The 24007-nt window shown below is 33.8% G+C and overlaps 1 pseudogene; it reads left to right on the top strand.

Moving 5' to 3' along the window:
- Window positions 1–22371: 22371 nt before the first annotated feature.
- On the top strand, window positions 22372–22497 carry LOC120352139 (annotated as a pseudogene).
- Window positions 22498–24007: the final 1510 nt, after the last annotated feature.

The raw sequence follows: 24007 nt of genomic DNA, 5'->3' as shown, positions 1-24007 counted from the left end.
TTTCAAAAATTACTCTGTCGCTTCAACATCTTTGACCCTCATATGAATTCAACCAGTATTTTGTATATTAACCAGCTGAAATCATGTGTCAGTCTGTGTGATAGCTCTCAAATAGTCTCAGCTGATGCTATGAATGAATGAAAAATACTGTAGTAATTGCATGCAATGAATTCTTGAGCTGACTAAATCAAAGCAAATTGTTTTCTTATGCACTTTCAATGTTATTTTCATATCCTGGGAAAGGACGAATGAGAGAGTCAATTTTGTTGTCCAACGAACTTGACCTGTGAAGAGGTTCCAAGGGTACGTGTTCAAAATTTGAATTTGATTGATATACAATTCTTTGTAAAGTTATTGTAGAACATACACAAACAGACGGACAACGACTTTGACCTTCAGTAAGTCAAGAGTGAGAACTCGCTAACGCTCGTTCAATTGCATTACTTGTTTTGTAGAGAATTGCTTGAATATAAATATCAAGCTTTCATTAACCAATTCCGCTAATTTTAATTCTAGAAGAAAATTTCAAGCTGAACCAGAATCAGAAGACCGAGTAGAATAAGATCAGACTATTCAAGAATATTTTAAACATGAAAAATTTCAAATGTTTTCATCATCAGAAATAAAGCACGAAATTGGCTCAGGCCAATTAGACAACACAATAATCATTATCAATATTGATATGTCATGGAATTTCAATTAGTAAGTAGACAAAGGTACCGCCAGTGCACGGTTTTCCCAGCCCACCCCACTGACAATGCATTCCGGTGCCCAAAATAGACAAGGAATTTCCACCATAACCCTGGCTTCTCGTAATTACTGCTCCGTTCACACGGCTGTTTCAGAAATGCATACTGGAGAGAGTTCACACCAAAAACAATAGTTATTATAAGATAAAGGTTGAATTCATATGGGTACAGAGAATATTTTACCATCAATTTTGAAGGGAAAAATTGGAAATTTTTGATGACGAAGTGTTTCAAGTCCTATTTTTCTCAATTACCCTACTTTACCCTTGATAATGATCGTCCTCATCTCGGAGACGATCCATACCAAATGGTATGCATTATTTGATGCATACTCAATGTATTTGTTTTTAATAGAATAGATTCAGATTGTCCCAAGTATTGGTTTTTAAGTGATAGGCAGTGTAGTGTGGTTTCTCAACTTCCACAACTGACTTGAGTATCAGGTCACTGACTCTTATTAATATAAGTATTCTCACTGCATTCTATCAGCGCATACATTTTCTTCAGCTCAAATGATAGCTCCTGGTATTTTCTGAGTTTCTCGTCTCTGGTTTTCTGAGCATTACCATCCGATGGTACAGCGGTATTAATTATTCAATTACGATATCAATTATTATTGCATAAGCCCTCTTCTCCATCTTATTATTTTCAAAAAATAATTGTTAATTGAATGAAAAGCCTATGTGATATTGATGTAATCGTAGACATAGTATATGTATATAGATGTATTTAAACCGTTCTATTTGTCAAATAAAGCTATATAGTATATTTATTATTATTATTTAAAAAAAATAATTGAAAATTGAACAAAAAGCCGTTGTGATATTGATGTAATCTCAATCATCTATGTATATATATAGATTTCTTTAAAGTTGGCTAATTGAGCAAATGAAGGTATATCGTATATGTTATTATTATTGAAAAAATTAATTGAAAATTGAATGGAAGACTATGTGATATTGATGTAATCTATTAAAAAACGTTTCTGTAATGTATTATGAACAGTTTATGTTCACGAAACACCAATTCCGATGTCAGATGATCTACAACGTCGATCTATAACATCTATTACTTCAAACAATGTCGACCAATCATGTGCGAGTACTTTAGGTGCTCGGAGCACAACGCCTTCTCATTGGTTAATCTTTTGATGTCACTCCACAGACTCCATTTTGTTCATTTCAGCTACAAGTTCACGTCCACAACGCATTTTTATTGGCTGATGACTCTGCATCATCTCACTCCTTTTTATAGGGAACTAGTTACGGCTGATGGTGAATTCTTGTACAGACTCAGTTTTATGGAACAAAATCATTATCCAATGATGGAATAAATTATTGTAAATTTGATACCACATCAATCATGGGATGAAATTATAAATGAATACTGCAGGATTTACTTATGTATTTATTTAGCTAGCTATGTACAAAACATTCTTAGAGAAGCATAACAGGCTACTCTCTTAAAAATCCACTTCAATATTTGCAATTATTTATAGTGAAAGCAAGATACACAGACATAACATTTCTAGCTTGTAAGATTCAGTTGAAATTGTCAGCAATGATTGAATGGGAAGCGTTGAAGCTATTATAAGGAGTAATGCTGAAAGTATGAAGTAAATCTGATCAATTATATTTTATTCATTGAGAAAATATAGTTTTTTATGATTAAATAATAGATTTCCTTGATTGAGATGAATATTTTGGTGTTATAATTATAAGAATTCTACGTTGTTGAAAACAATCTGGCAACCTTGTAGAGCTAGACAAGGATAGTACTATCTGCTATATGATATCTGACAAGTCAACTCAATCATAGTGAGGCTCAAGAAGCATTTGATATACACGTTATAAGGCAGAAGTGTTCTATCCTTTTCTATGATTAGTCATTTGATATAGCAGGAAGCATTTGATATACACGTTTTAAGGCAGAAGTGTTCTATCCTTGTCTATGATTAATCATTTGATATAGGCGATATAGGCTATATCAAATGATTAATCATAGACAAGGATAGAACACTTCTGCCTTATAACGTGTCAAATGCTTCCTGAACCTCACTATGATTGAGTTGACTTGTCAGATATCAATCAGATCTGAAAATCTGTGTTGCATGTCGAATGATACAATATCACGGTGGTTTGTATCATGTTTGCTACCAGCGCTATCTAGCGTTACTTTAAACAACTACATAAAGCTTTTCTCTACTCGATTTTCCGTCGCTGTAACTTTGATAACTGCTTTTCATCAAATTAGGGGATGATTTTTGCAAATTTGACTATCAACAATCGTTCTTTGATGTGTCAAGAGCTTTGAAAATGAATTTAAATTCAGTTGGAACTGGATTTGTCACTGATTACTGACTTTATAGGTGCTGCCTCTCGCCAGAGTTTTGTGGGAATGTCTATTTCTAACTGCACCTCACACATCACATGATAACAGAAAATTCTTATAACCCAAAATCTTATTTTTTCTTGGGCTATCATCGTGACTTTTGATAATTTTGACCCTCATTCTGATTCCTTACTACAGTTACATTAGGCCTAACAGCCAACAGTCTAATGTAACTGTAGTATGGTGTATGGAATCATCATGAGAGTAATCACAAAGTTACCCTAAGTCACGATGATCCTCCAAGAAAAGATAAGATTTAGGGTTATAAGAATTTTCTGCTAACGTGTGAGGTGCAGCTAAATATGACATTCCCACAAAACTCATGCGAGAGGCAGCACCAGTTATAGAATAGACATGTTGGGAAGTCTAGCTTCTGAAGCCAACATCTACTGCCATATCACCATATCGTGATGATTCTTATAAATTCGGATAGAAAACTCTGTTGTTTGAGTTAGTTTACATTATTTTCTATCTGATGCTGACGTCACAATATGGTGATATGGCAGTAGATGTTGGCTTCATCGACTTTTAATATACAATGGGTTGTGTCTGGTTCTATAACTGGTCTAAGCATCAACCACATAGTGCAGAAATGAGATCTTTGGCTTATTGGCTCTCGTGTCAGCCAGCAATGCCAGAGAGCTGATCTTGATCGCAGTTGCATCACCAGCATATGTTCCCTGAAGACAAATTAATAAAATTTAGTGTATTACCATGGAATACATGTCCCAATTTAAAAATGGAAATGCTATTATTTCATCATATTAATTACAATATCATCTCAAAATATAATTATTGAATCAATTATCTTAAATAGAATAGGAAATTGGAAGGTTGTGTACTCTACCCTCATACTCTGCTTGAACATCGACTTTCAATATGAATATACAATGCGCAACATATAAACATTAACGTTACAAACATATAAACATTTTAATGTTTATATGTTGCGCATTTACGGCGAAACGCGGTAATAGATTTTCAGAAGAACCTGAACAAAAGTATAGGAAGCTCTTCTAGTGTTGCTACCTGAGTTGCTAAGGTTAGTTTCGTTTTGTTGCTTCATCTTGTGAGTCGTTGCTAGCTTATGATACAGAGAAGATCGATGAGACACGGGTCTTTCGGCAACATTTCACATCTCTATCTTGTGTATCTACTGAGCTTAACCATCTCTGCAAATTCAATCGAACTGAACACCGAAGTGTGTTATCTTTGGTCGTTATCAAGTGGCTTCTGAGAATCAATTCATTATCAAATAAACAAAAGCATTGTCATGAACAAATCCGATGCATTATTATGATTTACGGAATCGTGCCTAAGAACTGTAACTATATTAAACCTCTAATTTATTTTCTTCCATGTTCCTTGATCCTTTCTTTTCAGGAGCTTCCGCTTTTTTCCTGCTTTGTTGGCTCTCTAAGCGTCAAATTTCCTTCACTTTAGTTCCCATGCCATATTATACAGATTGAAGAAATTATTCAATACAGACTGCTCTTTCTGTTGTGGTGAAATGATAATACGACTTGTGCGTAATACCAGTAGATCACAGATGGAGCGCAATTCAATGGACCTTAGAGAGGGGTTGATTGATAGTGGAGTGATTGAGATTGCGGTGAATATACATGCAGTATTGGAATCAATCGCTAATAAATTTTCAAAAGAAGCTGTAATAGATATGATCCCAGAAGTTATCTCACTGCTGAATAAATATGATGCCTTTGAAGGCCTGTTTGGTGAGCATTGCAGCTGAAAATGATTCTCTAGGAAAATTACTTCACAAGAGAAGAGGGGCAGATTGAATGAGTTGAACGAATCGCTGTGTAATGAGGAGAGGGCTGATGCGGAGATAGAGCAGTTGAGAGTAAAGCTCAAAGAATTGAAGAATTCTGCTAATGAATTAAGGATTGAGCTCAGTTCAAGGGATGCAATTATTAATCTTTTACAAAATGATGCACAGCAGACAGCGGATAACATTCTAAAATTGGAAACCGAAATTAAATTATTGAAGAAATGCAGACCTTCCCCAGTGGATTTTACAACCCCAAGGTCGACCTGTAAATCACCTCGTTTTTCTGGCGGCAGTGCGATAGAGACGTCGAATTGTTTTTCGGCCCTTGATGCTGAGGAGACTGAGTCACTTCCTTTGAAAATGGCAGGGAGACATAAGCATACAATCAAAGTAAGAGCCCAGGTGCATAGAGAAGCGAGCAATACACCTGCTGACATGAGGAAATCAAGTAGGTGTGTCACTAAATCAGCATCTTCATCATCTACGGATTCAGCGAAGAATAAGATCGTGATACTGGCTGATAGTCAAGGTAGAGATGTGTTTAAATACCTTGGTTGCCTGTCTGACTACTTCGACGTTTTTGTCTATACTTTGCCGGGAGCAAAACTCAAACATGTCATTGCAAATGGAACTCAGTTTATAAAGGATTTGACTAAATCTGATTATGTGTTGGTGATGGCTGGATCCAATGATTTTGGAAACAATGAGCCAGGTCATCTAACTATCCATCAAGCAATGGATAAGATTTTGTCCTCGAGCTTCAACACTAACATAATTGTCAGTGCGATACCCAGCAGATACGATAGACCTCAATTCAACGATGACATACATTTTGCAAACATATGTATCTCGGGTGGAATATCGTCTTACTGTGGGGCATCAAAAGTGATTTATACAGAGGTCAATAGGGACATGCAGAGACACCATTTCACAAAAAAAGGGCTTACATTACTCGAAGAATGGTAAGCGTTTCATGGGAAAGATTCTATGTGACCTTGTGACTAGCGATAGTGGAATTATTGCTAATTGCATGACCAGAAGAACGACTGCTGAAAAATACGTTCCTTCTAAACGAATGGAGATTAATGACGATGTTGATGCGATAACCATTGACGACTATTCATTGACTTCATCACCGGCGCCATTGATTGGTCAGTCTCATACGACTTGGTACGGAGGAGCAGCTTCAAACGTGCGACATCTCACAAACGCAGACGAGACACTTCACCAACTGGACGAGAATGGAATTGCCCTGGATGCAATAAATTCTGATGACAATCTGCATGATACCTCACAATTCAACAACAGACAATATCATACTTCACCATTTAGTAATAACAGTTTTTCCTTAGTTAATGTAGAAAATAACAACGTTCAACATCCCACATGTTTTTCTCCCATTTTACAAAATTCATGTCCTCAATCACCAATACTTTCCCGGCACAGAGAAGAGAGTAGTTTTTTAGAGGTAATTTCCATGCTCAACCGAACTTTATAAACAATAATGTAATAATCTTCCATCAAAACATCCAGCACTTGGAGTCAAGAATAGACTCCCTAATAATCACATTGCAGGAATTAAAATCGGATATCGTTATAGTAACTGAACATAAACTAGATGAAAATGAAATTCAAAGAATCAAAATACCAGGAAATTCCTGTATGAGTTGGTATGTAAGAAAATCGTTTAAGGGGGGAGGCGTTTGAATATTAGTATCTGAAGAGCTAGTTGAATGCAAAAACATTATGGTAAAGGCAAAAACTGTTATTAATGATGATAAAATCTTTGAAACATGTAAGATAGAGATAAAAATAGGTAAGAAAAAATACATTGTAGCTGGATTGTATAGAACTCCTTCAGAGAATATAGAAGTGTTTCTTGATAAATTGAATAGATTTTCAGTAGAAATTAGCAAAATTAACCAGAATGTTGTAATCGGAGGAGATTTCAATGTGGATGTTTTGAGGGAGGGGAAAAAGAAATCAGATTTTATTAATGTAATGAATATGAATAGATTCCGACATACTATAGAAATACCTACTAGAATGTCTGAAACTTGTAAATCAGCAATCGACAATTTCATTACCAGTCTCAACAAAACTTCTATTAAAGTGGAATGTTTGATAACAGCTCTATCAGACCACGATGGACAAATTTTCCATATTTTGAACACAAATAATAAGTGTGAAGGTTTGAAGACTAAAACAATGGGTAGGAAGTTTGGGAAGTCCCAAATTCAGCGCTTTATAAATGATCTAGATAAATTGGATTGGACTGAACTTTATCAGAGTCCTGTAGAAAACAAATTTTCATACTTTTACAATTTGCTCAAATATTATTTTGATATTCACTTTCTGTTTGGTAGAATAGTAAGAGTGAAACAATTTAGTAATAAGTGGATTGATAATGAGATTGTCGACGAACATAAAATGCTAATTGAAATGCATCAGTGATACAGGAAAGACAAAAGTAATATAAACTTAAAGAAAACTATAAAAGCACAAAAAAAGCATCTAAAAAAAATTATCCTCTACAAAAAAAAAGAATTATATTGACTCAAGAATAAAAAAATCAACAAATGTAAACAGAACAATATGGCAAATAGTTAACAATGAAACAACAAACAAAAAGGACAAGAAAGTTATTAAAAATATTGTACTTAAAGAGAATGGTATAGACATAGATGATCCGTATAGAATTTCAAACATGCTAAACAATGATTTTGTAGGGATGGTTGACACTCATGTCATCCCTTATGTAACCAATAGTGACGTAACAGATGAGAAAAATGAAAAAGTTACAAAATTATCATTTAGATGTAATACAATTGAAGAGAAGGACTTAAGTAAAATAATAGATTCGATAAAACCAAAGTGGTCAGCTGGCTATGATGACATACCAATAAAAATAATCAAGGATGCTAAGTCAACACACATCAAACCTCTTTTGCACATAATCAATGCCTCAATTATAACTGGAGTGTACCCAAACGAATTAAAAATATCAAAAGTAATACCAGCATATAAGAAAGGAGATCCATCTGATCCTCTAGACTACAGACCTTTGGCCATCCAACCTGCCCTATCTAAAATATTTGAAAAGTGTGTACAAGTTCAGTTAATTGATTATTTTGAAACTAATGGTATACTTGACAAAGAACAACATGGCTATAGAAAAAACAGCTCAACCATTACTGCTTTGATAGAGTTCATAGAAAACATTTTAGAAAACTTAGATGAGGGATTGAATACTGTAGGAGCATTCCTGGATTTAACCAAAGCATTTGACAGTGTGAATCATAAATTATTATTAAATAAACTTCAAAATTACGGAATTAGAGGTAAAGAGCTTAGCTGGATCAAGTCATATCTAGAAGGACGGCAACAGTATGTAAATATAAAGTATACAAGCAATGAAAATCAGTACAATATTGGATCAAACTTAAAATGTAATAACTATTCCGTACCACAAGGATCGGTGTTAGGTCCATTTTTGTTTCTGTGCTACTTAGGGGGGTTGCCTAAATATATGTGCGATTTAGTTGAAAATAGTAAATTATGCTTATACGCTGACGATATAAGTATGTGCATTGCTGATAAGGACTGGAACACAACAGAAATTAAATGTAACAATTCTATATCATTAACTAAAAAGTACCTAAATCATAGACATCTGCTACTTAATGATAACAAATCAAAGTTCCTCCATTTTACTTGTAGAAATTCAGAGGTAAAACAACTTAATTCCGTAAATAATAAGGAAGAAATCAAATTTTCAGGTCTATATCTTGACAACACCCTTAGTTGGTCCGTTCACATTCAAAAAATATGTGAAAAATTAAGTTCAGGGATTTTCGCGCTGAGACGACTAGCAAAAATTTCGAACTTAGAAACGTTAAAAGCAGTGTACTTTGCAATGATCCACTCCCACATTTCATATGGAGTTGAAATATATGGAGGAACAAGCATCTCAAACTTAAATAAAATACTCCTATTACAAAAAGAAGCGATAAAAATAATTCTAAATCTTGATAGAGAGCGATCATGCAAGCCATTCTTCAGTAAGTTAAAGTTCATGACAGTACATTTATAGGACAATATTATATATAAAAACTAACGAATCTAGATTCCCACGGCAAGTAGATATACATAATTACAACACAAGAAATAAAAATAATTTTACAATAAAGAAACACAATAAGGAAAAATATAAACAAAGTCCAACGTACATGGGAATAAAATTTATTGGTTGTCTCCCAGGTTGCATAAGACATGAACCTGATAGATCAAAATTTAAGGAATTGCTGAGAGCATATTATTTGATGGATTTAGCATGCTACAGTATAGACGAGTTTACTGTAAAAAAATGAATTTTATACAGTCACTGGAATAAGAATAAGAATAAGAATTTTATTTGCCATTAAACATATAAACATCAATGCAATAGGCTTCGTCAACAAAATATAAATTTGAAATACATATTACAATATAATATATAACATGAAAACTAATTATAGCTCACAGTCTAGCAATACTACTAATATCACAGTCTAGAAATTCTCTTAAGTTATAAAATGGATTCTTTTTCAGCCGATTCTTTACCACTAATTTGAAGCTTTTTCCTTGCAAATTTCTTATTGCTATGGGGAGTTTATTAAACATTACATGCCTCTGATACATAAGTTCTAGACAATCTTACATAGGGTGTGAGAAGGTCACCGTTTTGTCTGGTATTGTAATTATGGTTATCACTATTTTGAAGATAATTTCCCAAATTGTTCCTCACCTGGATTAGATTGTAGTAAATATACAATGAAGTCACAGTCATTATTCCAAATTTAATAAAACTCTCTCTACAGGAATCTCTTTGCTGCAGGTTAGCAATAATTCTGATGACTTTTTTCTGTAGTATTAACACCCTTCCTGCATTGCTGCTGTTCCCTCACAGCATAACTCCATAACTGATGAGTGAGTGGAACAGGCCAAAATAGGTCATCAGTAGTGTTTGAGTACCCACGCAATATTTTAACTTCCTTATAAGATAGACTACTCTTGAAATTCTCCTGCATACAAACTCCACTTGCTCTTTCCATGTTAACTTATTATCTAAATATAAACCTAACAATTTGACTGATCTATTCTCACAAACATTATTCGCCAATGAAAAATATATATTCTCAGTCTTATCATTATTAATTGCTAATCTATTAGATTCAAACCAGGCCGTAGACAATTGGATACTCTCTATCAACCTTGCTGTAACGTCTTCCTGTCTTTTTTGAGAGCACATCAATGATGTGTCGTCTGCATACAGTATTGGTAGACAATTATTAGATGATACACTACAATGAAAGTCATTCATGAATATTAGAAATAGGAATGGGCCCAATATCGACCCTTGAGGTACTCCTGCTATCACCTTTACAACTTCTGACTTCTCACTGTTTATAATTACAACTTGTCTCCTATTTTGCAGATAAGACATGATTACATTTAGCTCACTGCCCAAGATACCATAAGTGGCGTAATTTATTCTCTAGAATAGTGTGTGATATGCAGTCGAATGCTTTTTGTAAATCTATTTAAACACACACCTGCAATTAACTTATTATCAAATGCTTCTAATATCCTATTAACAACAGTCTCAACGGCTGTTATGGTAGAATGTTTCGGTCGGTAACCATATTGATGTTCATAGAGTAAGTCATTGGAATTAAAATGGTCGTACAATTGAACAAACATACAGGCTTCAATAATCTTACCTATTATAGGAACTAAAGCTATTGGTCTGTAACTATTAGGCTGCGTTTTATCACCTTTCTTGTAAACCGGAGTTACCTTACTGAGCTTTAAGCAATCTGGAAATTTTTCACCCATAAGAACTGAATTAATCAGAAATGTAAGAGGTGTCAGTATACCTTCTATGAAACCTTTGACAACGACATTGCTCAGGCCATAAATATCACCTGCTGATGAAGTGCTTAGATTTTTTACAATGTCAAGAACCAGCTTTGGTTCCACTTTTTTCCATTTGAAATTATTATTTTCCAAGTTCAAAGGCATTTTAAATTTATTTAACAAAATTGAATGATTCTCAGAAGGTACGTTACTAGCATTAATAGCACATGATACACTAATTTCTCTTTAGCTTTAAGTTAGTTTTTAGTTTTTGACTTTTTCATGTATGTTTTGGAAAGAAATAAATGATTGATTGATTGATATGAAATTTGACAGGTATGTTCCTTTTTAAATTGCGTGTCGACGTATATACAAGGTTTTTGGAAATTTTGCATTTCAAAGATAATACAAAAGGAAAAAGGAGCCTCCTTCGTACGCCAATATTAGAGTAAAAATCAGAATATAGAATTATTCATCATAAATCAGCAGTCGAGTTGATTATAAATTGCATGCCATGACGCATGCGATCCAATATCTCAATGTAACTTGGGAAAAAATCAGCTGCTGTGTAGACTATAAATTGCATGCCTCATTGAATGCAATTTTTATGCAATATTAAATAGGATGTGTAAGCATGATCTAATCAAATAAATAGTTGGTGTATCAGTGTGGTTGTGCATATGGTTTGGGAAGTCGTTCAGTTATAAATAATGTTATTTATTCTATTGATACAATTTTTGTTCATTATTTGTTATTATATTCTTTAATTTTCATAAGTTCTGGAATTTTGAATTCTCAATTAGTTTTATTTTTACTTTTTTTATAAGTATTTGAAATCACTGTATTTTTAATTTTCAATTAGGTGGTATTTTTGTTGTTTGTATTATTTATTATTGCATAAGTACGTATTATTTTTATCATAATTTCTCTTTTTTCATTTGTATCTGTACAATTTTTATTGTTAAGGAGACATATTTCGAGAAACCTGTTGTCTCCATTGTGAATAAATGAATGAACTATTGATTGCGTACAATAACGCATGCAATTAATAACTAAAATAACATAGTATTGTCTCTCGAACGTTCTCTGCTTTGAACTCGGGCTGTCCTGTTGCCAGTATGTCTTGAAGGAGATTAGCTTTTGATGCTAGCATTTTTCATACACCAATTCCATCAGCCATTAGCCGTTTTCACACCGATATCTCGCCGACACGACATACATGTGAAACCAGTAGGATTTACTGATGGACAGTACTGTATAAGAGGAGGCTGCGGTCTATAACTGCGCGAGATCTACTGTTCACAGAACTACCAGTATTCTTACACATAACAAATCGTAAATAGCAGCTGAATGTGAGTCGGAACAGGCTATAGCCTAATCCTTGATTGTAAGAAGAAGAAAAATATTGAGTAGACCCAGAAGATACCCACATACCGTGAATAACAGTAATGGAAAGTGTATATTTTTGAAGGTGTTACTCGAATATGTTTTGAAGATGGTTTCACTCTATCTTCTGAATTCATACAACCTTGACATTTTTCCTATTGGGCTATGTGAATCCCCCGTTTTATCGAACATTTTTCCATACATGTAAATATAACCTACTAATGGAAGAAATTGAATGGATTATGTCAGCTAAATTGAATGCTAGAATAACATTTCAAGCTGTTCTAGAATCAGTGAAGCGACTAGAATAAGAAAGGACTTTGAACACTTTGACATAAAAAAATTTCAATTTCTTCCTTCAAAATTGATGATAACATTCTGTGTACCCATACCAATTCAATCTGTCTCTTATAATATCTCCTATTTTTGGTGTGAACTCTCTCCAGTAAGTATTTCTGAAATAGCTGTGTGAACGGAGCAGTAATTACGAGAAGCCAAGATAATGGTGGAAATTCCTTGTCTATTTTGGGCAACGAAATGCATTGTCCGTGGGGTTGGCTGAGAAAACCGTGCACTGGCGATACCTTTGTCTACTTCCTAATTGAAATTCCATGAAATATCAATATTGATAATGATTATTGTGTTGTCTCATTGCCTGAGCCAATGTCATACTTTATTTCTGATGATGAAAAACATTTGAAATTCTTCATGTTTATAATATTCTTATAACGATCTTATTCTACTCAGTCTTCTGATTCTGGTTCAACGTGAAATTTTCTTCTAGCATTAAAGTTAGCGGAATTGGTTAATGAAAGCTTTTTATTATTATTCAAATCAGTCTCTACAAAACGAGTAATGTAATCTTATTCCTTATCAAAAAATTGAAATATGTAATTCTTTCAAACCACTAATCCATTGTGGAGGGAGTCCATATTTTTTCAGAGTCAACTCAAAGCAAGCAAACTTTCCTCTCAATTTGGTGGTGAGTATTTGAATCTACCATTTAGGCAATTGAAATCCTGGCATTTTCACTAGTAATTTGTACATTCTGTTTGTAGCTTTCAAAGTAAAGAACAATAAGTAAAATCTGAGTTTGTGTTTCCTTCCTTTGTGCTTATACCTTAAAGGATGCGGATAATAATTAAAAGTTCCGATAATATCCCGATAGGTTCGGGTGCAATTACGTCCATTAGATTCAAACACGTTTACGTGATCGACTGTCGTTCATTGTTTCTCGTGCCATCGATTCCGTTAGATGACGTCACTTGACCGTTGTTAATTTTAATTGACGTAGGCTACTTGCAACCGTGAAAAATACACCTTCTTAACTTTCTTTGTTCACCGAGGATGATGCTTGTAAGCTGTAGCGCGGAATAAACAATCTATAGTAGAAAAATAAATATATTAATCTGAGTACCCTTATGAATTATTTTGTCACGACATGTTTCGGCTACTAATGCCATTTATAAGGGTACTCACATTAATATTTTTATTCATATTAAAAGTAGCCCTAAAGTAAAAAGACAATCTATAGCAGGTTTCTCTCCAATCTATAAAAGTTTTCTCTGGCTGTAGGGTTACACACACAAGCTGTATGTAGGCTTGTACTTTGGTGGGAAGACAACTTTTGTTGGGTTATGAACAACTAACCACGATTTTCAAATTCGATATTAATTTAGTGTAATCGGTTCGTCAAATGATCAGCCATGCAATGGGAATAACAGGCACGTGTTCCTCCTCAATTTATATGAGTGATAGATACCACGGAGTCAATCAATTCAATTCACTACCACAATTACTCATTACTGGTTGGAATACGCATTTATTTGTTCGAAAGATTTCTAAATGAAAAAAGGCTCTCAGCACGTTCGATCCAACATTCTTTGAATTGTTCAAAATGAATGAATTTCCTAGAACTTTTAGTTTCAAAACATTTTGAATATTGAATCATGATACCCAAATAAGACTATAAATTATTGAATTTGAAATTTCAAAATCTATCTTCAGAAAATCGTATATCAAATCGATCAAGCATATTTGTGTATTATTACTTGGAAGCATATTATATGAGTAGATTTTTTTTTGTGAAATAATACCATAGCACCCTTTTGAAAACTTTTTTATATAAGATAGCAAATTGGAAAACACCCTTTTCGGATGCTTACTTCATTTTCAAAAACTGAGTAGTCCTGAATATAAACGTTTTTAGAGTAAAAGCATAGTATATTATACAGGAAGCAAACTTGCATGTTCTGATAAATAGATTGGAAATATGAGTATGGATTGAGTACATTAGTGAATGAGTATAATATTTAACGCGGTGGTTGATATCATCCACAAAGGAAGCACTATCCAATATAGTTCTTAATGATCACTTATCTCCTTGTATTTTGACAAGCATTGACTAGTTTCAGTTGAGCTATTTATGTATATTTCATGCACCTAACTAATCCTGTGTTGTCTATCGGGACAAGTCACACAACTCAAATTGTCAAAATATTGGTTGAATGAGGATATTCTTGAGCATCAGCGGTAGTTCGAGCGTGAGAATGAATGAATGGAAGCAACGAATAGCTACTAGAATAGATAAAACTGTAACTCGTATTGTTACCTTGCTGTTGGTAGGCTACCATACAACAAGATTCCATTCTAATTCAACATGATAGTATCATGAATACATGCACGTTACTAATTAATTCGTTCTATGAATTTTACTGAAATATATTTGAAGAAATATATATCAAGGGTATGCATTTTATCCTTCCTATAGAAATAAAATTAAGGGGGAAATAAATCGATTGAGACAGAACGGGATTTCTGTTGGCTACTAAAAACATACAAGATTCTTTCAACATTTGAAAAAATAATAATACCAGTACTTCATTAAACCTGATTGCTCGCTCGATTTGACGAAAATCAAATTCAATAAAACAACCGTAAAGTAACATCAGGCTCGTTCTTTGGCTCTGTTAGAATGAATAATTTACAGCAGTTTAATTTTTTCGGAATCTGGAGCAACTATGACCGTAGTACTCAATGTTGACAAAACGTTCATCAGCAAAAGCGATACGTTCGATTTAATTTTCATCCAGTATCATATGAATAAAGAATGGGAAAAGTTTTTATTTAAGTAACAGATATAATTTATGCTACAAAATTCTTCCAAAATGCCAAGAACCAAGCCGATGGTTGGTCCAAAATGAATCAGAATGTTCAGAGTGAAGAGAGTGGAATTGATGAAGGACATCACAGTTAGGCTGGCTGACCATTACTGCGAGGACTCCACCACCTTCCAGCTGCATCAATGTTTTACGCTGCTTCAATTTTTCGAAAACGTCAACACTGTTTTCATGCTGAGTAGGTCTACTTCTCAGATAACTTGTCAAGTATCTTTATTTCCAATATTTAGAGCCCGGCCAACACAGAGTGCGATCTGGAACAGCGTTCATAGGTTTCTATATCTGTATCTGAGATAGCTCTCAAAGATATAGATATAGAAACCCATAGTATAGCAGATCGCTTTCTGTGTGACTGGGCACTTGGATTGCTACTATAAACAGAGTTTGTGAATCCCGATTCTATTGGGATATGCGGTATCTCGTGTCTTATACCTTAAGAAGCAGAGAAACTTGACGAAACTTTTATTCTGTTCTCTTCTCTGTGTTAACCAAATAATACCTTAAATATCGTATAATAAACAGTACCTTTGTTGTAGTACTGCTTCGTGTTACTACCAGAGAGTATTGATATAGAATGTTATAGAGAAGAGATCTATAGAATGTTATAGAGAAGTGATACACAGTGGAGTATCGATACATTTTTCATGCAGTCCCTTGAAATGTCCATACAACTGTCTACCTTGATATAGTGAAACCTGATTTAGCACTGATTTCACGATAGTGCATTTTCTGAGCACTATTCCTTGAGTTGTACTAGTGGAAAGGAGGCAAACAGATCCCTTTTAGATCTCTTATAAAACGCCTCATATAGTATAACCCGATTAAGTACAGACCTCATAATAGTACAATCATTTTTGAGCGTTTTTTTTGAGATGTACTAGTGGAAAGGACGTGAACATATCTCTTGTTTTGACACTATTTCCCAATATTAACAAATGGTAACAGATATTTCAGAGGTATCTCATTGAAGAACTTTTGGAAAACTTCAAATATTCATCTCTTGTCATATAGATATATACAGTATAGTTGTGTTGTTGTAACAGCTAGTAGTAGTTTTTACTTGTAGTTTTTAGTTTTTACTATGTTGTATCAAAAATAAATGAATAATTTATCAATTTAGAATGTCTAGAAAAATCCTAATTATAGAATATAATAACTGTAACACAAAGAACAGAAAAATTGAAATCTTAAACTATAGAAATCACTATGGAAGAGTTGTTATCAATAATAAATTATTATTAATGATCAATTTTTTTTAGTTATTTATTTTTTTGACTTGGATGACCTTGAGGTTAGGTTTGATCATCTTGGGTGACCTTGAGGTTAGGTTTGGTCGTCTTGGGTGACCTTGAGGTTAGGTTTGGTCATCTTGGTTGACCTTGAGGTTAGGTTTGGTCGTCTTGGGTGACCTTGAGGTTAGGTTTGGTCATCTTGGGTGACCTTGAGGTTAGGTTTGGTCGTCTTGGGTGACCTTGAGGTGAAGGAGGACTCTGGGACACTTGTGTCCCAGAGTCCTTCTTTTTTATACTACTCATGAGTCTCAAGTCAGGCGGGTCATCCATTCATTATCCGTTCAGGAACATATTATTCCTGCAATGCACATCTTCCAAGCTTTCTGTCCTGTCGTACCGTGACGTGTCGTCCCGGAATCGGTAAGTGTGAGCGCAGCTGTCAGGTCTGGCTGTCGATACGCCAACCCAATCAGCCCATCTTCTCTGATGGTTTTTTGTTGTCGTGTCGCGAGAAATCAGTGCATTGAAATATTAATTAGACTACCATAAAGCTGATTTCCTACAAACTTCATTTCTCACTTTTCATGATTTTAGGATTCAATTTCTTTTCAATAATATAATTTGTTGCAATTGCTATAAACCATGGATTTTGACAGCTCCTCAAGCACATCAAAGTTTGAAATTATTTCCCTTTTTAATTTTCAATAATACAATCAGGATTACTTGAAAGCCAAATTGCGCTGACTGAATGAAAAATCGCAGAGCTTCAGAGTGGTGGAACTTTCCAGTCTCCCCACCAGACGGCATTTTTATATTAGATTTTTCCACTTTTTCGAGTCAGTCTCTTTTGTGCCGCTCCTCGCGAACATCCAAAGAACATCTGATTGGCCAGGACCTGGACCTTCCTCTAGACCTCACCTTCCAGCCAAATAATAAATAAAATGCTTAATTCTAACCAAGAGGAAAATCCTCAAAATACCTGAATAGATGTCAAAAATTATTAATCAAATTGAAATAAAAAGAAACTCCTTTTTATATAAGATAATTAAGACTTGTTCGATAATAATCTGTTTTCCTTTTCTTCATAGCCTAAATTATATAACTATTAATTTATATATTTAAAATTAATTTTCTTTTTGAATATTGTAAACCAATAAATTTTGTATTTTATAGAATGATTTCTTCTTTTCATTTAAGAAGTATCTGCTCTACCATCTTTAGCTATGTATCTCCTTTGTAACTTTTCTTCCCATTTGGGAAGTGGTGGAGCCCCAATATTTTTCAAAAAAATTATAACATTGGTTACAAATAGTGATACATATTAATTGTTTTCTTTTAACGTAATGAAATAATTGTAAAAGCTTACTTTCCTATATGTCACAAATGGTGGAGTCTCGCCGTGTTTATTTCTGTTCACTAAAAATTAAAGCTTGAAAGCTTAATCATTAAATAAATAAAATAAAAATGTAAAAAAAATGTTTTCCATCAATAACTCTATACTTTAAATCATGGAGCTCCAAAAACATCTAGTGAAAACACTAATTGAGTCAGCTAGGTTCAATCTTTTTTTTTCTTAATGGTTTCCAATGCCTCACTCTGGATTCGCACACAACAGTGACAGTGAACATAAAATATAATTCCCATAAGTTCTAATGGTCGTATTATCCATACTTACTCAGAGGATTGGATATTTTGATTCTCGCAGTTATAAACTACAGCCTTCTTTAATACTGTCCATCAGAGTAAATCCTGCCTGTATTACGTGTCGGCGAGAAATCGGTGTGAAAACAGCTAATGGATGTTGGGGTTTGTGTATCAAAAATGCTAACATCAAAAGCTAATCTCTTTCAAGACATACTGGCAACAGGTCAGCCCGAGTTGAAAGCAGAGAAAGGTCGAGAGGCTATTATGTTACTTTCAGTTATTAAATTGCAAGCAATTTTCACACGACAGCTGATTTTTTACCAAGTTACATTGAGATATCAATATTGCATGCGTCATTGCATGCAATTAATAATCCACTGGACAGCTGATTTATGATGAATAATTCTATAGTCTGATTTTTACGGTAATATTGGCGTTCGAAGGAGACTCCTTCTCCTTTTGTATTATCCTTGAAATGAACATTTCAAAAAACCTTATGTATACGTCAGGGAAACAAACACATGAAGAGAATGGAAGATCAGAACGCGAGAATAGCATCGGAAAGGGAGAAGAGCGATAAATGAATGCCGGACGAAAAGGAATTGGGACCAAAGACGAGATAAACCTGGTGGATATGCTAATGCAGGAGATAAAAGGCGGAATTTTCAAACTGAGGTGATCTCAAGGCGCTGAACAACCATAATATTTCAAAAATAATTATCGAAGAAAAATTAGAGATCAGGAAAAAAAGCAATGAATTTATTTTGTACCAGTCTCGAACCAAAGTGTCCCCGTAACGCATTGTGCATTTTATCATATTACAATCATTAGGTTAAATTTGCAATACCTTTATTATGTTTTGTTGAAGACGTTCGATAATATAATTCTAGGGTGGTTAAATTCAATTGGGTTTGAGTGAAATTGACTCGAAAGATCAGTTACACAAAAGCCAGTTAAATTTTAATCATGATTAAATTCCAGGAGAAACAATCGGAAAAGGTTTTTCTGAGAATAAGACTTCTCTGATTGGTTCTCGTGGCATTCAATCAAAAAATCAGTAATAATTCATTGAAAATCCAATGGAAAGTGAAACACTATATGAAACACAATATATGTAAATGGACAGGAATGAGAGATTGCATTTTTTCAGTGTATGAATATCTTGTTTGATAATCCGAACACAATATTGTTTTTGATGTATGGAAAGTTAGCTGACAAACCGCCCATCTTAAATTCTAGTGATAGAAACCAATTTCAATGTTAGCTAAGGTATCTACCACTTCAAACAACGTCGACCAATCACGTGCGAGTACGCTTTAGTTGTGAAGAACAAGTCCAGGCCCTAAACGCTCTCTTATTGGCTGTTGCCTCTACGTCATCACATAGACTCCATTTTGTTTATTTCAGCTACAAGTTCAACGTGTTCTCATTGGCTGCCGGCTCTGCGCTATCTCACTCCTTTCTATTGGACGGACTTACTGATCTGGCTGATGACCTACTGGTAATAGCTGATGGCGAACTCTCGTGCAGACTCAATGTTGTTCAACTAAATTATTCTTCAATGTTGGAATAAATTTTCATCTTGAGAGTATTTTCATTATGAAAAATGAGATTATAAATTTATTTCATGTTCCATTATTGCAGATGAATTCATCCAGATATGTATCAAGTTACATTCCAAAATATGATGCTAATTTTCAATTTGGTATGCAACATTATTTTGTAAAGTAGAGTTCGTAATATTGTAGCTATCTAGTTAGTAAAATGAGTGGGAATATTTTTTTCTCAGAGGATGATGCCAACATGAGCTCCAGACTTTTGCGTAGCTAAAAAAACAAATGATGAGAGGTAAAAGCTCCCATATTTAGGTGGGTTCCGAACCACCAGGAAGCGATCTCTAAACCAGGGGTGCCCACAGGAGGGGGTGGGAAGTTGAACTCAGACTGCATCCTTGAAAATTTTGAGGTGGTCCCAGAAAAAGGACAAGCAGCACCTTTAAAAAATGACGACTGATGAGATTCTTTTGTGGATTCAATCTGTGGTTTTTTGACAATTTCTTGGTTTTTTAATTTAATGTTTATAATTACCACAATATCAACTTCTCAACAACACAAAAAGGGAAAAAAATTTACCTTTATACCTTTACATACACATTTTTCTCTACAACTGCAGTATTGGACTCCAATACAATAAAGATTTTTTTTAAAATAAAATATATTGTGGTTTTTTGACAATTTCTCGGTCTTTTTAATTTGATGTTAATAATTACCACAATATCAACTTCTCAATTACACAAAAAGGAGAAAAATTTACCTTTATACCTTTACATACACATTTTTCTCTACAACTGCAGTATTGGACTCCAATACAATAAAGATTTTTTTAGAATAATTTATCCAATTAATTTGTTAAATAAATTTAATAATATTAATAATTAAAATAAGATGATTCAATTTAATTACTCATCATAATAATTTATTTTATAATGATATATTATTAGAATAAGATAAAACAATATAAGTATTATCTGCAAAAAAACTGGCAGGAATGAGAATTGAACCTGGGTCCCACAGAGTGACAGACCACGGTCTTACCGAATCGCCCACCATGTGCTAGTAACAATAGATGCGAAGAAGTATGGCAATGAATCGCTGTATCTTCAAAGACACATCCTTTCTGGATTGAGGTTAGTTTGGTTTTTTAAATATTCCAAAAAGCCAGAGGTTTTATCAAAAATCGTTACACATACGTTTCTGCGCCTTGTTTTAGAGAACTTGCATACCAAATCTCATCCAAATCGGACAATAACTTCGACTGTAACTGCGGTTCAAACAAACAGAAAGCCGATCGAGTCGAAACTAAGACCTCAACTTCGCTCCGATCAATTAATTTGGTTACCTACAATTTTGGGGTGCATGGTTTACCCGATTTTAGGGTGTGATTACATTGAATGCGTATATTAAGCAAGTGCACGTCAGCTAAAAATCTGGTGTGGCGCACTCACACAACTTTCCTTGCCGTTATGAGAATTGAACACCTGACGCTAGTGTACTCGCACATCTCAAGTCTACTATTCAAAGATAATTATGAGACAGCTGGTGATAGGTCAATAACGCTGGAGACACACGAGGTCTGCTATCTCTTCGTAGTGAATGATTTATTAGAACCAACAGTTTGCAATTCAATAATCACATTTTCTCGGATTTCAGGCTTATAATTTAGGTGGAAATGTTACTGGACATTAATTGCAGAGATTTTCATGCTCAATCTTTTCCACTTGAAATTTTTTTGTATAAATTGTATATGAAGGCTGATAATCGAGAATCTAAAATCAAACTTTGCATAGATGGGGCGGAGCTCCTGAAATTTCTACAGATATAGGACTTGTTGCAGTTGATAGAGCTTATCAATGAATATTTCAGATATGAATTTGATCAAAATCGTTGGAGCCGTTCTCGAGAAAATCGCGAAAAACCCTGTTTTTGACAACATTTTCGCCATTTTAGCCGCCATTTTGGATTACATTAGATCGAAATTGTTCGTGTCGGATCCTTATAGTGTAAGGACCTTACGTTCCAAATTTCAAGAAGTCATTCTGTTAACTGGGAGATGAGATATCGTGTACACAGACGCACAAACACTCATATACACACACACACACACACAACACACACACACACACACACACACACACACACACACACACACACACACACACACACACACACACACACACAGACCAATACCCAAAAACCACTTTTTCGGACTCAGGGGACCTTGAAATGTATAGAAATTTAGAAATTGGGGTACCTTAATTTTTTTCGGAAAGCAATACTTTCCTTACCTATGGTAATAGGGCAAGGAAAGTAAAAAACGTTACAAAACGTTGTGACTTGTATGTAGCCTGCTCACATTGAACGCAACCAGCAAGTGCAAGCGTCCAGGATTTTTTTTCTCAACATCTGCATGCTGCATACTTGGTCATGCCACAAAGCAAGACATCTCATGTTTTCCTTCTTCTTCTTTATTCAAGGTATGGTTCAATATTAATGAACTTAGATGATATTTATTACTACTCTCTAACTCTTCTAACTTTACCCTTTGCCAACGGCAATACCACGTTCAATACACCGGTACTCATCCGATCACCGAAGTTAAGCAACGTCGGGTGTGGTCAGTACTAGGATGGGTGACCGCTTGGGAACACCCACCCACACATGCTGTTGGCATTTCTTTTTGCTCTGGCCAACTTATAAAATTTTCGAAGATTTGTCAAATTTTAATTTTTTTACACACGATAGGATACAGTATTGATATTTTATTATGTTATTATCTGTTGAGAATTACATTCTCACATTCAATAACACTCGGTAAAATTCATTTTTGTTTTTGTCAACTTATAAATTATTTCCAATGATTTGGAAGATTTTAAATTTTTTACACACTATAGATTACAGTACTTATTCATCTTTACTCTTTCTGCTTGAAAGTGAACTTGGTTAGTATATTCTGTTTGGAAAATTAATAAACTACATACACATCTAAATAAAATTATTGAAAATGAATGATAAACCCATTTGTTTATTAAAATTCATGTCCCAATTTTCATTTCTTCATTGAAATTTAATCGATCATCATTCGTCAATCAATATATTTCATAATTGAATACAAAATAATAATAATTTCAGATCTACTCGTTCTATTTTTGAGACAATAATATTGATTGATTGATTGATTGATTGAGTACTTTATTTATGTAGATTACAATATATACTGTCTTATACACTTATATACAATAGCTTACAATACAGCAAAAATATAGATGAATTTACATGATATAGACTAAGAAAATAATTATTGAACTGTATATGATATGAAAAAGCAATTTGTAATATAATAACTAAAGATAATAATTATATTGTTATGCATCTACATAAATTGGCGGAGCTTTGGACATATCAATGTCCATTCTTCGGAAAGAATATTAAAAATATCCTCCCCACTAACTCTCTACCAAATAATATTGAGAGACTATTTGAAAGATAATTGTAGGAATAGTATGTAATATTTGGACCAGATAGCAATCACATGAATACTTAAATAATAAATAAAATAAAATAAAATAAAATAAAATAATACTTAAATAAAATAAAAAGACAGTTAGTTTTCTACAGAACGCGCAAATCTGAATGAATTATTATTATTAGGAATAAATTTATTAACTTATTTAAATGATAATAATTCCTAATTAAATAATTAGGAATACTTAGGAATAATTAGGAATATTGATAAAATATCAATACTGTATCCTATCGTGTGTAAAAAAAATATATCCTATCGTATGTAAAAAAATTAAACTTTGCCAAATCTTCGAAAATTTTATAAGTTGGCTAGAGCGGAAAGGAATGCCTAATTTAATAATTAGGAATTATTATTAGCGCCTTCATTGAATTATTATTAGAAACGTGGGGCTCCATTAGGCCCCTATACATGGTGATGGTCTTATAATTATTTTATATTCAACGACCTTCTCAATAAATCATGTGACAAATGGCAAAACTTTTGTAGCTTATATAAAAAAATTCTTAGTAAAATCCGACTATAGTAGGCCATACAATAATATTATTTGGACGTGATTGGGAAGAATCTATATTTGGGTAGTTGTCGCCGATGTGAGCGCTATCTAGCAACGAATCATGATACTAGCTTCTCAATAACATCAAGCTGATTCAAAACTGC

This window comes from Nilaparvata lugens, chromosome 6 (assembly GCF_014356525.2).
Source record: "Nilaparvata lugens isolate BPH chromosome 6, ASM1435652v1, whole genome shotgun sequence".
NCBI classification, from domain to species: domain Eukaryota; kingdom Metazoa; phylum Arthropoda; class Insecta; order Hemiptera; family Delphacidae; genus Nilaparvata; species Nilaparvata lugens.
This window is presented reverse-complemented; position numbering and strand designations above follow the sequence as displayed.